The 15,005-nt window shown below is 37.4% G+C and overlaps 1 protein-coding gene and 1 long non-coding RNA gene across 3 annotated transcripts in view; one reads left to right on the plus strand and one right to left on the minus strand.

The window, feature by feature from the left end:
* LOC140610055 (uncharacterized) overlaps positions 1–3,341 on the plus strand; it is a 128,538-nt gene extending 125,197 nt beyond the window's left edge. The window contains exons 9-11 of the long non-coding RNA XR_012011829.1: positions 40–151; positions 1,345–1,412; positions 3,220–3,341. This is a non-coding gene — a long non-coding RNA (uncharacterized lncRNA). The remainder of the gene's footprint in view (positions 1–39; positions 152–1,344; positions 1,413–3,219) is intronic.
* The window catches only part of SYNPR (synaptoporin), a 289,796-nt gene that overhangs the window by 51,615 nt on the left and 223,176 nt on the right, over positions 1–15,005 (minus strand). The window lies entirely within an intron of this gene.

Genomic DNA, 15,005 nt, shown 5'->3' on the forward strand with positions numbered 1-15,005 from the left:
AACATCTTCACAAACTAGATCTCATTTTTTTCTCCCCAGAAACCTTCTCCATTCTATAGATGAGGAAGTTGGAGCTCAGTCATCTTGAAAGAATCATCAAAGATTACCCAGTTGGCATAGAGAAGAGGCAAACTTGGAAAACAGCTTTAAGGTGTTTTTATTTTTAAACCTATGATGCAAATTCCATCTCTAAGGTTTCCAAACTACTGAATTATCCATGATCCTCAAGTCCTTCAATCATTCAGGAGGGCTATGTTGGAGCCCATGGGCCAGTCATTGGAGAAGCTAAGCAATGAGTTGTGAGGAATGGGAATGGAGATTGTCTAGGAAGTTGAAAAGGACAAGGCCCTCTCTCTGCCATGTCCCTGGTTTTCCTACAGTCCTTGAAGCAGGGCATATGGCAATGCTATATAGGATACTGGTGACAATTCTATACTGGATGGCAATCACTAATGACAATGGCATAGACCAGGCACCATACCCAATGTTTTCACATTTTATCTCACTTGAACCTTCAAACTTGATGAAGTGCATACTATTTCTCTTACTTTAGTGGCAAAGAAAGTGGGAAGAGAGCTTAAGTGACTTGTGGGAGTAAGGGCCTCAAAACAGAGCTTAAATGCCTTCAAAACTTACTCTAAAGCTCTCATATGAAAAAAAATGCAGTGCTATTAATTTTTTAACTCAATCACACATATACTGACTTCTTACATGATTGCTGGCTTTTCTGTTGGCCATTCTGTGGCTGGCTCCCTCTCTTGCCACTTTCAGTTGTGTTTCCACAGAAGAGTGGTCATAGGATGAATGTATGGGGTCTGGGACCTTTTTTTCCCACTGTTCCCTGGGCTCATGGGTGACTTCAAACTGGTTCTAAAGACTCACCTATTGATTAGAACAAGGTTTTCCTTTATGCCACCAGCTCATCATGAGGCATATTTCTATGTTATGGTCCACTTCTGGGGAGATGACATCACAAGGGTGCAGGTACAGGATCTATTTGGGGTGGAAAGGGCAGAAGATGGGGACAAGGCAGGGACCGAGAACAGTCTTGGGAAATATGCTGGTTGCAGTGAGAACTGAGAGAAGACCATAGTACTTGGACTTAGGTTGCTAACGTTGGAAACAAGTTTGAAGACTTCAGCTTGCAAAGGAAAAAGGAGAGAGTTTGTTCGAGATACAGGACTCACTGACCAGAAGTATTAGTATATGCAGGATGACTCTGATGACTAAAAGGGTCATTACTAGACTCTATCCAACATCAAAGCAAGCAGAAATATAAAACGATCCAGTTCACAAACATCCTAAGAGTGTCTCAGGTATTCTAATGATGCTGTTTGTTCCCAGGAAGGTCAGTGGACCTGCACTCCTGTCTGCTAGACCTAAGAGCTGATCTCCAGCTTCCTTACCTTCAGGTAAATGGCATTTTTAGGCAGCCAGCATCATTTTCCAGACATCTTTGTCCTAGCCTTAGTCAAATCAAAAGCAGCTTCATCTCTTGTAACAACAGCATATATTCACTAAAAATGTTTTCTTAAAAGACAAAAAGAAAGGGAAAGACAAAATGCTGTACTTCTGCTCTTACACACAATTAAGTCATTTTTCCTTGATGTGATTATGTATTAAATGTGTTAAAGTTTATTGTCTTCATAGGAGGAACTTTCCATTACTTTCTGTGCTCTCCATTCTATCATTAGAGAAGATAATTTTTTGAATAAATACTGAGCAGGGGGAACTGAGCAAGACACTGGAAAATGCAATCAAGGTTACTGAAAACAATACTCTTTTCTACACGATTTGTTGTGCTTGCACACAAAAGGACATGGCTGGAAAGAGACTGCCCCCTTACCCAGCATGTGCCTTTCATCTCCATAGGCCATAAAGAAACATATCCAATGTATTGGAAGTATATTATGCTAAGAAGGATCTTTTCAAATTTCATCCCTGTCCCCTACAAGTTTGTGTTTACACAAATATTTCAAAATAAAAAGATAGACTATGAGGTGATTAAAAAGAAATGCACTGAGGCCCGGGGATGTCTTAGAGTGGAACCCAGAGAAGGAAAACTCTATAAAACACATTATAATGGCTTGCAAAGAGGCACTGCTATTTTCATGAAGCCATGATTTATTAATTTTAGATTCTTCAAATAGAATTTGAATCATAGAGAACTCAGACTGCCTCTACATTGTCAAATTAAAATAGATAATGAGGTCATTATCTGTATTTGCAGAGAAAAGCCTTTTTTCCTATCTTGTTTGTCTTCCTTGAACTGTGGTGCTGGACTCAAGTGAATTATGAAACAAAAAAATCATCCCAGAATTTTCTTTTTTAAACTTGAATGTCTAGATAATGGATTATCTGTCCATTTTATTAGAATGATATAGAAAAGTTACATGAATAAAAAATGTAAAGTATTTAACTTTACTTGTTAATAAATAAAAAATATTTATTAATAAACATGCAGGTAGCATTGGAGAGGGCAGCAGAAATCTGTCTGGTCTTACATTTTGTTTAAATTTAGGTCAAATTGATTTGATTCATTAGTTTAGTCAAAATATGCTATTTTAAAAATGTAGCCAATATAGAAATGTTTATAAGAAAATAGAAGTTTGTTCATAATTCCATCCTCAGTATTAACAACTTACAAAAATGAAAAATCAAACAGGGTTTTCAACTTGCTGTTTATTACTTAATAGTATAACTAAAACACACCTTTTTTAAAAAAGGAAGATATACTTTATTCCTTTTAATAGTCTATAATATATGCACAGCATAGAAAAATTACAGTGCCAGAATGCTCCACATAGTTATTACATTGTACAGTTTTACAGTATTTTTTTAAATGGTCCCCCACTGGTGGACATTTTGACTATTTCCAATCTAACTGTTAAAACAATGCATTGAATATGTATTTTTGGATATTTGTATGATAACTTTCTTTGGATATATTTCTACAATTTATCCTTTCTGGGTAAAGGAGTATATTGATCAGGGTTCTCTAGAGAAACAAAACTAATAAGATATATATTTTAATGAATACAAGGATTTATTTTAAAGGATTGGCTCATATGATTGTGGGTGCCAGCAAGTCTGAAATGCATAGGGCAAGCTGGTAGGCACAGGATTCAGGCAAGACTTGATGCTACAGTCTTGAGTCCAAAGCCAAGAAAACCAGAGTTTCTGCATTGCAGTCTGGAGATAAAATTCCTTCTTTTACAGGAGATCTCAGCCTTCGCTGATCAGACCTTCAACTAATTGGATGGGATCACTCATATCCTGGAGAATACTGATTTAATTAAAGTCAACAGATTGTAAATGTCAATCACATCTAAAAAAAGACCCTTATAGCACATCTAGACAAGTGTTTGGTCAAAAAACCTGCCACTATAGTCTAGCCAAATAAATACATAAAATTAATCATCATAACAATCAATAAATTGTGGTATATGCATACAGTAGAATAGTACTTAGCAACAAAAAGGAATGGGATGCTGATACATAAAACATAGGTAAATCTCAAGACAATTACGCTGAGTAAAAAAGAAATTAAAAAGTCAAGCTAAAAAAATAAAAAATAAAAATAAAAAGTCAAGCTAGATTAAAAAAAGAATAATTACTACAGTAATTATGAATTAAAGTCTATCATATAAAGTCTAAAAATTCAACTATTCCTTGGTGAAATTAAGCACATCAATGGTTGCCTTGAGATGGGATGAGAAGCAGGAAGGAGAATCATCAAGGGGAAGAGAAAATTTGTGGGCCATGGATACATTTCATATTTTGATCGTGGTGATGGTTACACAGGTATATATATATTTTTCAAAGCTTATCAAATTGTGCACTTTAGATATGTACAGTCAATTATATCTCAATAAATAAATATTTGTTTATACTTTAAAAAAATTAACCATCACAAGGGGTATGCAGTATTTCTAAAGACTTTGATAAGTATTGCCAAAAGACCCTGCTGAAAGGTTGTAGGAATTTGCAATCCCATGAAGAGTGTACTAGGGCTGTCCCTCTTGCATACTGTTTTTCTCTTTTAAAAAAGCTTTTATTATAGAAACCTACACAAAGTAGAGATTATCATATCATCACTTCCCATGTTTCTATTCCCCATGATCAACTGTCGCCAACTCATGGCCAATCTGTTTTCACGTTAACTACCACCTGGTGCCTCCTACCACCACCCCTCACCTGCCAATAGATTATTTGGAAATGAATTCCAGACATCATATAATTTCATCTATAAATATTCAGTATGTATTTTTAAAAGATTAGAATTCTTAAAATACATAGCCACAACACAGTTAAATTCACACCTTAAAAATAGTTAATTTTTTATATCATTAATTATCTGTCAATGTTCAAATTATCCCATATGATTTTAAGTTGGTTTATTTAATCATGACCCGGAGAAGTTAGTACATTGCATTTGGTTGACATGTCCCTCCAGTATCTTAACCTACAGACTCTTCCTCCTTCTTTATTTCCCTTTGCAATATGTGCAATATGAATATGCAGAAGGAATCAGGCCCTGTAGAGCCCCCTCACTTCTGTTAAATATCAGATTCAAGGATAAGGCTGATGCTCCTAAATGCTTTGCACCTGTTCCAGGGTTCCAGGTGGGAGATGAGGCGATAGAGAGGTATGTGAATAAAAGCAGCGATTTCCCAGCATTTTGGAGTTTGGGGATCAGTATAACTTCCAGGAGAAATTTGGTACCAGAGGGAACTATCAATTTTTTATTTAGGTAATTGAAGACATTCAAAATAAAAATTAAAATTAAGAACAGTAATTATCACTGTTACCAAAGTTTCATACAGTAAAAGATATATGAATACCCTGAAAGCAGAAGGGGAAACTTTCAGGACGAGAGCCAGTCATTTCAAATGGAATAGTTCCCAGAGTCTAGAGCCTGTAGAACAGAATCTGGGAACGAAAAAAGTGAGAGGACTTAGACTTGTGGGCCTATCTATGCACCAATTTTCAGGTGACATTAAGTAGGACTGTTCTCTGGGTCTCAGTGTTCTCAAATTTAAAATGAGTGGCTGATTGAAGGGTTAAGAGGTCTACAGATGAATTTCAGGGGTTCACAATAAATCTCAGATAGCTTCATAATCATTTGAAAAATCATCTATCTGGGTCAGGTTTCATAATTGTATCATATTCTTAATAGGTGTCCTAACTCCAAAAAGGTTAAGATTTACTAAACTTGAGGATTTTGGTGACTGAGTGCTACAAGTGGAAATAACATCTGAGTTCTAAAGATTTCATTCAGCCTATTTCATGGACGTACATTTTGCCTGACATAGATTAAATTATTATTTTTTTTTTTTTAATTTTTTTTTTTTTTAATTTTTATTTATTTATGATAGCCACAGAGAGACAGAGAGAGAGAGGCAGAGACATAGGCAGAGGGAGAAGCAGGCTCCATGCACCGGGAGCCTGATGTGGGATTCGATCCCGGGTCTCCAGGATCGCGCCCTGGGCCAAAGGCAGGCGCCAAACCGCTGCGCCACCCAGGGATCCCAGACATAGATTAAATTATTGATGGTCCTTTACCCTACCCATTATTTACCTCATCTAATCTTATATCTCGGGGCAACGTGCAGAAAAATATTAGAATATTAGTCTATTCGATGAGATTTAGTTTTCAATGCACCTACAGCCCTAGCATACCTCCTATTTGTCTCCATTTGAGGCCCACTGGAGCATCACTTTTTCACTTATTTTTTCCCCTAATTGGAAGGCAAGATAAAGTAGCTCCACCAACCACCAACTATGTGATCTTGGACAAATTTTGTGCCCATTTTGAGCCTCAGCTTTCTCATCACCTATATCTCAGGGATTTTGTAAGGCTCAACTAAGATAATGCAATACATTGCATTTACTGTAGTCTGCATATATTTAAGCAACTACAGTCACTATTCTTAGGTGTGCAAAGAATTTCTGAAGTTCAAAATTCAAGGTGTAAATCTAATTATTAAAGTTGATTTTAAAAATTCAAAATGCTTTCAAATTAGATTTCAAAGACCCGGAAACATGGCATGTTTTTTTACTATTTTTGCTTTGTCAAAAAGTTACTCTACCAAGCCGTTATTTAGTCATCTGTCATTGCTTGCTGTCATGTCATTCTGTACATAATAACTGGCGTCACTGAATCTTCAGGATAGGGAACCTAGTAGAACCATTGCTGGGTGGGAAATTCAATATATTTACCAGATTATAATGAAATAAATAGTAATTGCTTATACAGAAGAAAATGCAATCTCCTTTAAAACACCAAAAAGCTATTGCCCTGTCAAGTGGCTATGGAAGTGTACACCTCCAATTCTTCAGTTATTAATACATACCATATGTACCATAATACCATAAATACACAAATCCTTTTTGGCAAAAAAATGTCTAAGACACAAGTCAATACTGTTCATTTTAGTTAATTAGAAACAGTTTGTTCCATATATTTATCAACTCAAGTTGGAAAAAGTGCCCTTTATTATCAGTAAGTATAATGTCACCCTTGTTTCTGGTACTTTGCCAGCAACCAGGGGATTAATCATACTATTTTCAGGTTGCAATTGGAACATGACAGGTAGGATTTCATTTTTTGCAGTGCAACCAGAAATCTTTTTAAAATATAAATCAGAGCATGTCAATCCCCTGCATTAAATTCTCCTCCAATGCTTCCCCTTGCACTTGAAGCTATAACCAAACTCCTGACTGGGGCCCACAAGGACTGACATTACCAGATCTTGTCCACCTATTTGCTATCACCATACCATCTTGGTTCTTTTTCTTCCTACAGCATTTCCCCTACCCAAGTCTTGGGGCCTTTGAACTAATCTCAAATAGCCCACTGTCAGCTTCATCTCTTCATTCAGGTCTCAGCTCAGATGAAACCACCTCTGAGAGGCCTCCCATGACCACCTAATCTAAAGAGGGTGTTCCATCTATTATTCTCTATCACATTATTCCCTTTAACTGCTCTTATTTATCACTCTTATCATCTAAATGATTGAAGTTATCCTGCTTATTTGTGTCTCTCCCATTAGAGTATAACTAGCAGGAAGGCAAGGATCCTATTAATTTTGTCTACCTCTCTTTAACTTCCAGGTCGTATCTGGTGCGGGGTTAATATTCAACATGTATTTGCTACATAAAAATGAAAAGGAGGGAGGGAAGAAAAAGGATAGAAAAAGAAAGGATAGATTTCATTAACTGAGAACAGATATTTATCTAGAAGCTGACCCTGCTCCTACCTCAAAGAATTGTAGAAAGAGATGCCTCAGCTATTCTACCAGAGGGAACCAGGCACTTGATCAAAGTCACACAGTGAATGAAAGAGTCACAACTCAAGCTTTCTGCTCCTGGATCAGTGGACCTTCTACTATTCTGCAATTCCCATGAGGAAGAGTCTCTCCAGTGGCCCAGAAGATCATGTCTGGAGGTTGGATCTAGAAGTAAAAAATAGAAGCAAACTCACATGCTTCTGGGGCCTGTTGGAGAAGCTCAACAGATTCCTCCCCTCCAGACCTTCTCAGGTCTTTCTCATAGGGCTCGTTATCTAAGGCACACCTGTGCAGCTGTGTGCTGGCTTTGCCTCATTGTCAGGACCGGGCTTCAGCACCATGCTTCCAGCAGATGCCTCATTCATTCATTCATCTACTACAAGCACTGTGCTAGGGATTATGCATATCAGAGTAAACAATAGGAGATGGTTTCTGCTCTCAGGGTATTTGTTCTTAGAAAAAGCAGACAACTGAACAATCTGTTTCTTTAAGTAGCAATGAGGGTTAAGACCAGGTACAGGGGCCCTAAGCTAGTCTAGGGGACAGAGAAGGCTTACTGGCGGAGGGACATTTAAATGAGGATGGAGAGGGCATGGTGGCTAAAGAGCTGGAGCTCCAGGCCTGGAGGTGAGAAAGTATCATTTGAGAAACTGTTTTGAGTCATTAATGATAATAGCCAACAATAACTAGTAGGTATTGATCCCTGTCTCTGTGCTAATCTTATATGCTTTACATGCTGTCTTTCCTTTACTCTTTATCAGAGCTGTGAGAGGTGTAATCATTATTATCCCTACCCTACTGATGAGGAGACAGAGGCTGAACATATAGGAAGTCAATCTACCACAATTGGTCTGTCCAGAGGGATTCTCATTGCACAGTAGCATATTCTTCCTTTTGCTTCCCCAACAAATGCTTTTTATGCATCTCTGGCAAAGTAGATGCTTCTTCAGCCTTTCTCAGGGGCTCATCTATGTCAGTTCCATATATGCCTGCAGAAGAAAGGAGCTGTGCAAGTTTTTCAGAATGGTTGATCAGGAAAAACTAGATTATTAAAAATTAATTGGCTGAAAATCAATTGGTCAAATAATTAACCTGAAACTGTCATGAGATTTTACCCAAGCTGTTTTGCTACCATGTTTTAAGTTGATGCTCCTCAATTTGAAGGCTGGTAAGAATGAAGATGTGTGTGTGTGTGGTGGTGGTGGAGGGGGGTATGTGGTAGAGAGCTTGGCCCAGGGCAACTAATACAGTGAAAATATTTTCCAAGAGGAAAATCTATCTTTCAGCAAACTGATTATTTGGAAAATTGGCTCTAAGGAAATGATTTTCCTGCATATTTGGTTTTGGTTGGGAATTAACCTTGGACCACCCCCACACTGGTTTTGGAACAGAATTCTTTCGGAATGACTTGGTAACTTTGAAGCCAATGCCATCATCTTCCCCTTGCCTGCAGTGGTGAAGCTAGCATTGAGAATGAGACTTAAGCCAAGCTGTCTGGGAAAAGGAAAGGAAAGTGGCTTCCTTCCCTCATCTGTTGGAAGTCTAGATACATGTTTCTGGTCTCAGATAATCCTCCATTTTGTCAGCTTAACCTCTTCCTGCTTATCCAAGCTAGTCTCCTGAACTTCTGTCTCTAAGAAATCACCCTGGTTCAGACCAATCTTAAATGAAAGGCAGTTCTATGCAAGGTCTAGCAAGGATTTGATTGAAAAGACACCAATATTTCATAGAAGAGTAAAAAAGGTCTTAAACAGAAAAATGGCACTTAATCACTGGGAAAATCCCAAAAGAAATAGAAAACAAAAACTCTTCTATGATTACATTTCTTTATGATTCATGGAATATTTGAAGGGAAGAGAAAAGAAGCTCAATCTAGCTAAAAATCAAGGTGTAAACTATGTGAACATAGACTACAAATAAGTCTTGCAAGTAATTTTTATTTAACTTCTTAGAAATAATGTTTCTAAAAATTTTAGATCAGAATTCCTCAAACTGTGGTTCAGAGACCTGTGAGGACTCTGAAGCCCTTGCAGGGAGGCCACCAGAGCAATACTATTTTCAAACCAAAACACTAATATGCTATTTGTCCTTTTACACTCATTCTTTCACAAGCGTGCAGTAGAGTTTTCTAGAAGCAGCAGGTTGTGGGGTGTAGTCTTTGTTCTGATGACTAATGGAATGTCTACTTGCATATTCTAATATTTTACAAATCTCTCAGTTTTTACTTCTAATATAGTAAATAGCCATAGATATAATCCACACAAATAAGAAACTCTTTGTAGTAGTCAATCATTCTTAAGAATGTAGAGGGGTCTTGGGACTTAACATTTGAGAATAACTACTCTAGGTAATGACTTTTCACCCTCCCTAAATTATTTCATTTTCCTTAAGCCCATTTTTAGTAATTCAAGTAATATGGTCATGCATGGCCTAATTCACCATTTTACACAGGCAGTGCTTTCATTTGACAGATGTTTATTGAGTAGCTGTTGCATGCAAGTATCACACTAAACAATAGTTTTCTTATTATCATCAAAGAGTGTGATTCAGCTCCCTGTCCATAGCAAAACCTGAATAAAGGCTCATGTCTGAATTGCAGATGGCGCTACCTAGATATTGTCTAGCCCGCTAACTGTCCATGCATAATCCAGAAAGAAGAAGCCTATATCAGATTGTGAATGTTCCCTGGTCTTTGACATTTCACTTCTCAGGGCCCCTCAGGCTAGAGGCAAGACAAGAGTTGTCAGACTTAAATGTTCTATTGCAATGGTTATCCATTATAAACACTACCTATCTACTATAAACACCTCTCTATCTTTTATCTCATCCCCCAAAGGGAGTCACATACTGTGGTCTACATGTGGGAAGTTCCCCTATGGGAAAGCAAATGTTGTCTGGGTATCCCCATGTAGTGGACATCTGATATTTTTACTTACTTGGCAGCTGTTTTTCCTTTTCTAAACAGTTCCTTGATTTTCAGGTTTGAGCATCAGATCTATACATTATAAGTTGTCATGTTTTATCTCTTGAGCTTAAAAATTAGACAGGCATATTGGATCTTACTCCAGGACAAAGAGGCCAAAACAGAAGAAAATATGTGGAGAAAGAGACAAAGAGATTCTAGTTCCTTATTGTGTTCCTAGCACCTAGCACAGTGTCTGCACATTACATGTGCTCGAAAGCATTTATTGATTCAATTGACTTTAATCTAGCTGCTTTACAAGTGACGAGAGCACTCAGAACAGAGGCCCATTTCATCCTTTATCTTGGACAAGCTTCGGCTGCAAAATATGCCCACTGGCATATCAAAGTTTGATAAAATCCATTTTTTCTTCTCTCTTCTATTTACCCTCCCTCTTTGCTGTTACCTCATACCATTTCTCTAGTTTTTATATTTTCATTCCAAGTACCCTCTCGAGAAGGTAGTTATTTTATATCAGGACACTGGATATGCTGCTTGATTCAAAAACATGCTTTTCTGAAAGTATTTTTAACTTTGCATTTCTATGTTTAGCTTCTCTGGGCTCCTAAATCTTGTGAAAGAAATTTCACATTTGGCCAACCTATGCCAACATTCATAGTCTGGATCTGGAGCCAAGGAACATGAACCAAAGTAGATTAGGAGAATGAGTGAGAAGAGAAAGGGTTTTATAAAAGGGGGTTATAATTAGCAGGATTTAGTACTCAATAGGTTTGGCTCTTTCAATCAAAGAAAAATTAACCTATTCAAAACTCTATTTGTAATCTACACAACTATTTCAGAATCCCACTTATGTAAAGATTCAGTGGATCTGATGACCTGTAAATGATGCAGTCAGTAGAAAGGACTCATGCATCCTAGTGTCCTACAGATTGACTAGGAAAATAGCTTGTAATCCTGTATCTTTGGTTGGTCATTTTATAAGAAACCATGTTAAGAAGAGCTCACTTAACCAATCTCCTTTCCTTTCTCCATGTACAATTAAGGGGGTTTCTTCTGAGAAATTTGAGATAAGATTTATCTCTTATTTACTATCAAGTTGACTCCAAGAGTTAAAAAAAATACTGGCAGGACACTGTCCATTCCTCAAATCTGCTTGCCTATTTGGGTTTCCCTAAATGGTTGGGCAAGATGACAGCCTCACACTCTTACCTTATCAGCTTAGTATCCCTGATCATTAGAGGCCAACTCTCAGCTTCAGTAGAAAAATCCAAATTAGGTCACAAGGCCAAATATCTAAACCAAATACTGAGGCCAAGGGAATGGGTGCTGTAAATGGTCAGGCTGTCCTCAGGTGCTCAGGGTGTGTGTGATGTATGTGTATGTGTGTGTATATGTGTGCACACATGCATGTGTGTATGTGCATGCGTATGTGTGAGTGTGTGTGTAAGAGTGTAGGATATAAGAGGAGGTGGCACTCCACACAAACATCACTGAATGGATTCTTCACTGAGAAAAAGGATTCCAGTACTAGAAAACGGAAACAATACAAATATACTGACTTTAGATAGCTGTTGCAGATGTTGATAAACCTCCCACCTAACCTCTTCTCTCAGTCTGAGGGCCTTCTTTGGCCAAAGAAGGCTTCTCTGCTGCAAGCAGGCACAGTTGGAGATATGTGGGAATTAAACCCTTGGATGCAGCCTTCAATCACTGAGGGATGAAAGTCAGTGGGTAAATGCTATTGCTTCCCTGCCCTCTGGTCTTAGGATTCTTGGGTGTATTCAGCACAGTTTCTCAGAGGATCTCCAGCAGGACTGAGCCTCAGTTCCCCACTGTGACTGGCTAGTGTTTGTCCTCCCTTTCTTCTCCCTCCTTTCCTTCTTTCCATTCCTTCCCTCCTCCCTCCCTCCCTCCCTCCCTCCCTCCCTTCTTTCCTTCCTTCCTTCCTTCCTTCCTTCCTTCCTTCCTTCCTTCCTTCCTTCCTTCCTTCCTCTCTCTTTCTGATATTTCTCTCTGCTATCTCACTTTGCCTGTTTCTTCCCTTGGGCCTCCTGGGATCACCTCACACATAAGTTTCCTGTACCAAGTCTTTGTCTTAAGGTCTGTCTTGGGAGAGTCTAAATTAACATAAGTCCCAACAGTCTCAATTATGAAAGTTATTTCTCAGGATATATTTATTTAGGACAGGTCACACCCATTTTTTTGTAGCTCTGGATCATTTGGCATGTTTTGTAACCTGACATCCAAACTGCTTAGTGAATAAATGATATATTTTGAGAAAAAGTTTAGTATTTAAATTCAAGAGAAGGAAGCTCTATCATATTTCTCATCACAGCTGATGAGATTAATTTGCTATTTACATTGCTATTAGGTTCAAATTTGGGATACACATGAAAGCTTGAACTTCTTTTGGGAAATTAAGCCTCGAAATTGTAACTTGTGAAAATGAGGCATAAAGTGGGTTTATTTATAAAAGTGACTTCACACTTCACTTGGTGGATTTTACTTTTTTGAGGAATCACCCATCTATTGAATGATTACTACTAACACACAGAGATGCCAAAATATAAACTACAAGCTACAGGATTGTGTATTTTTTTTTCAATAATACAAAAATTTCACACTTTGTTATTGAAAAAACAGATGTTCTGGTGCAGAAGTGGATAAGAGAGAAAAGGCCTTTGCTTTCTTTCAACTAAACAAATGGATAGAACAAAATCAGGAATCTGGCCAGATGAGGTTTACTCTTTCCAAATACATATAGTTAGACTCATGTTTGTTTTATGATTTACAAGTAAACTGCCATTTCCAAAAATGATTTGACAACTGCAGAATATATAAACAAGATAATATTTTAAAAAGTGAACAATAGAAAGATATACTAATAATGTGTAAGATTAAGATTGAAGACTGTATCAGTTAACTATTGCTAATACCACATAATAAACCACCTCCAAACTCAGTGACTTAAAACCATCACTACCTACTGTTACAATGAGTCTACACATGGCTGCAGCAGCTCTGCTTCATGCATGATCATTCTGGGCCTCAGGGTGAAGGGGAGCACATACTGTTGGGGTGAGGAAATGAACTGTGACCAATAAGTTTGTCTATAGCAGGGAATATTAGTTATCATACTGCTCTTTAATGTCCATTATCACCCTGGCCTCTTTTAATTCAAGATATTCTCATCTTTACACTAATGCTTCTTTCTGCTTAGAATTACTACCCCCTTATGTTTTCCCTTATATCTCACTTTCTATAACGTAAACTCGATATGAGATTTTTTTTTTTTCGATATGAGATTTTTTTTGGTTCTTTTTTTTTTTTTTTTTCACTGATGGTGGTTTCCTATCTCTTGGATGCCATCGACTGCTTAAGTATTTGGATTTGTGCATCAAGTCTTACAGATTAAAACTCATTATAAGTTCTTAATCCTTTTGTCCATAAAATCTTTTTTTAAAGATTTTATTATTTATTCATGAGAGACACACAGAGACAGGCAGAGACACAGGCAGAGGGAGAAGCAAGCTCCCTGTGGGGAGCCCGATGTGGGACTCGATCCCAGGATCCCAGGATCATGTCCTGAGCCGAAGGCAGATGCTCAACCACTGAGTCACTCAGGTGTCCCGATAATCTTATTCAGGTGTTTCAAACCATAGTAAGCTTAAGTAGTTGAGCAGGGAGATATTGTTTTGGAAGGACAGTAATCTGGATAAAAGTTATTCACCAGAAGCTCTGTTTCCCTTCACAAGAGACCCTGATTCAACTCTTAAAATATCTTGGGTTTACTGACAACCAAGGCTACATGCTCCAGTGAAATGTCTTAGGATCCTGCAATATAACTTGTTAATTGTGCAAGAGTATTCCATGTGGCAAGAATTACTTGTTTCTTTTAGGAAGCTCAGCTTATCCTAAGGGTTGAGTTAGCATCTCATATCTAGATGGCAAATATTTATTCATTATAGAACTGATTTCCACTGTTAGTTTAAATTCAACACACAAAAGTGTTTAAGATTTAAATCTAAGACATTGTCTACAATAAGAAAATGTCCTGACATCTCCTAGTTGAAATCTCCTTTCAACTAGGAGATATTCTTTAGTTTTCTGTCTTTAAGCATTCCTTCATTCATTCAATAAACATTTCTAAGCACACACCATGTGTGAGATACCATGTGTCATACCTCAAAACACAAGGATAAATGTTTCAAGGAAACTTACACATTAGTGGGTAGAGAGCACATAAACAGATAATTACCATGGAGTATGATATCTGCTAGAATGAAGCTGTGTATAGAGTTCTGGTGACTCTTCAGATAAATGCAGCACAAGGTGGAACAAGGGATTTGGGGAGATTTCATAGTAGATATGAAATGTGAGCCAATTCATGAAATACAAATAAGACATTTGCATGGCAGGAAAAAAGTTAGAGTGGGAATAGGAGAGAGGGTAAAAGTTTGAATATGAAGGGTAGTGTGATGGATAGTTACAAAAATGTATGAAAATAGCAAGTTTGGGGAACTATAAGTCATTCCACAAACTTATCATTTCAGAGAGATAATACCTGACCATAGTTTTCAGGGTTAAGCAACAACTTTGAAATATAATTAACTATAATATACTATCATAAAGTTCATCCTTTTAAAGGGTATAGTTCAGTGGTTTTTAATATATTTATAGTGATTAGTATATTCACAAAGCAACCTATAACACTATCTAATTTCAGAATATTTTTATCACCCCAAAAAGAAGCCTTATACACATTAGCAGTCACATTCCATTCCTCCTAT

The sequence above is a fragment of the Canis lupus genome, chromosome 19 (assembly GCF_048164855.1).
Source record: "Canis lupus baileyi chromosome 19, mCanLup2.hap1, whole genome shotgun sequence".
In the NCBI taxonomy this organism is placed as follows: Eukaryota; Metazoa; Chordata; class Mammalia; order Carnivora; family Canidae; genus Canis; species Canis lupus.